This window comes from Vigna unguiculata, unplaced genomic scaffold, assembly GCF_037176805.1.
Source record: "Vigna unguiculata cultivar grain cowpea cultivar isolate G323 ecotype 2 unplaced genomic scaffold, ASM3717680v1 ptg000256l, whole genome shotgun sequence".
Taxonomy (NCBI): domain Eukaryota; kingdom Viridiplantae; phylum Streptophyta; class Magnoliopsida; order Fabales; family Fabaceae; genus Vigna; species Vigna unguiculata.
The window spans coordinates 102501-105000 of record NW_028196892.1 but is presented as its reverse complement, the minus strand read 5'-3'; positions in this window follow the sequence as shown (position 1 = coordinate 105000).

Below are 2500 nucleotides of genomic sequence, written 5' to 3'. Positions count from 1 at the left end.
AATTCTTGGTGCACGAAAGTTTTGAGTTCGGAGGGTTTTGCACATGGCCAAGGTTGGCGGTGCACCGCGGCATAGCTAAATGGCTTGGTGGGGAGTTTTGTGAAAAAATGAAATTCGTGGTTTTTGAGATGTGAGGGTTGGAATGGCCTCCAAATGCCCCCAAATGAATACCATGAAATTCTTGGTGCACGAAAGTTTTGAGTTCGGAGGGTTTTGCACATGGCCAAGGTTGGCGGTGCACCACGGCATAGCTAGATGGCTTGGTGGGGAGATTTGTGAAAAAATGAAATTCGTGGTTTTTGAGATGTGAGGGTTGGAAAGGCCTCCAAATGCCCCCAAATGAGTACTGTAAAAGCGTTGGTGCACAAAAGTTTTGAATTGGATGCATTTTGCACTTGGCCAAGTTGGTCGGTGCACCGCGACTAGATAGGTTGGTGCCAAAATTTGTCAAATTTAAGACCTTGGCCAAACTGAATGAAATTTTGTGGGGAGGTTCCTGATATTGTTTAGTGGTGGACTGGAAAAAATGAGGTCGAAATTCGAAGTCTACATGTGCTTTTCTATTTTTCCCCGATTTTACACATACCCGGTAAGTAAAAAAAATAAAAAAAATAGTTCCTCTTCGAGAAAAATTATGAAATTTGGTGAGCAAGGAGATACCATTATTCTACGAATTACTGCAAAAAATCGCATCAAAATTCGAAGTATAGCCCGAGATATGGACTTATGTCTGCTCAAAAAAAAGTGTATCTACTTGTACAATTTTGCCTTTTGCATATTAACCTCTTATAGGGGGGGAGTGCTCCTTGAGCCGGCCAGCTCCACACTGGCAGGTTTTAAAGGGAGCTTGATGAGGCCTCCCCCCTCACGTGGTGCGTGCGTTAGCATGTTTATCATGGCACAACTAGCCTCTTCATAGTTGTTGAGCTTTATTAATACCAACACACGGTCGTCACTGATCGTTGGTTAGCTCGGCAGCTAGTCCCTCGGATATTGTGGAAAGTTATTTTCATGCCTAGCGATGCTTGACCCTGCGTCACTTGATGTTTCCATTTGCTTGCTTGCCCATGGTAGGTGGGGGGTGGACCGTCTTGTGGTGTGGTGTCTTGCGAACGTGAGGGTGTGTGAGTTGTAATCGAGATGCACTTGCTGGCTGGCTCCATGCCTTGCGTATCGAACGGTCAAGCATGCATCTCTTCCATTTTTACCCGTTGCCTTGGGTGATATTGGTTGATCAGTCCCTGTGTTGCCTACCCACTAGACGGTACTTCTGTGGTTGCTTCGAATTCTATCTTTCCATCACGAAGAGGTGTTGGAGGATCCTAATGTCACGCACGTGTTCCATCTAGTGAAACATCTCAGTGATGCACGTGTTGTGGCTAGTTCTTTTGGATGCGGTGCATTATATGAACTCGGGTTTACTTTAGCGACCCAGTCAACATAATTCGGTTGTGTCCCTTGATTGAGACGTTGTCCTTGAACTTGTTGTGAACAATATCGTTCTTCCACAACCCGTCGTCTTGAGTGCGATGGAAGGCAAATAAGATGTGCTTTGGCATGTCATGCACGTACTCGATTGCGGGAAGTGTGAGAAAGTGTTGTTGACAACCCGTGGGAAATGGAATGTGGCAAATCGTGATGAGCTCTTCGTGGATCTGCGAAGAAGACGACCTTTGGGCCTGTTGGAAACGAGGGAGGCGATGTTGAACTGCGAAGAAGATGGACTTTTGGGTTGTTTGAATCAATGGGAGGCCACGCGAGAACTCCGAATACTATGGACTCTTGGGTTGTTGGAAGCAACGGGAGGCCCCGCTAGAACTCCGAATACTACGGACTCTTGGGTTGTTGGAAGCAAGGGGAGGCCCCGCTAGAACTCCGAATACTATGGACTCTTGGGTTGTTGGAAGCAAGGGGAGGTCCCGCTAGAACTCCGAATACTACGGACTCTTGGGTTGTTGGAAGCAAGGGGAGGCCCCGCTAGAACTCCGAATACTATGGACTCTTGGGTTGTTGGAAGCAAGGGGAGGCCCCGCTAGAACTCCGAATACTATGGACTCTTGGGTTGTTGGCAACGACAACTTGGGGGGATGACACTGGAAAAGAGTGAACTAGGCCAAACTGCGAACAAGGCAACTTGGGGGGATGACACTGGAAAAGAGTGAACTAGGCCAAACTGCGAACAAGGCAACTTGGGGGGATGATGCTGGAAAAGAGTGAACTAGACCGAACTGCGAACAAGGCAACTTGGGGGGATGACGCTGGAAAAGAGTGAACTAGGCCGAACTGCGAACAAGACAACTTGGGGGGATGATGCTGGAAAAGAGTGAACTAGGCCGAACTGCGCCCAAGGCAACTTGGGGGGATGACGCTGGAAAAGAGTGAACTTGGCCAAACTGCGAGGAGGGCAACTTAGAGGAAAGTTGGAAACGAGGGAGACTTAGCCGAACTGCGAAGAAGGCAGGTTTTTGGGAAGTTGGAATCGACTGAAGCGAATACTGAA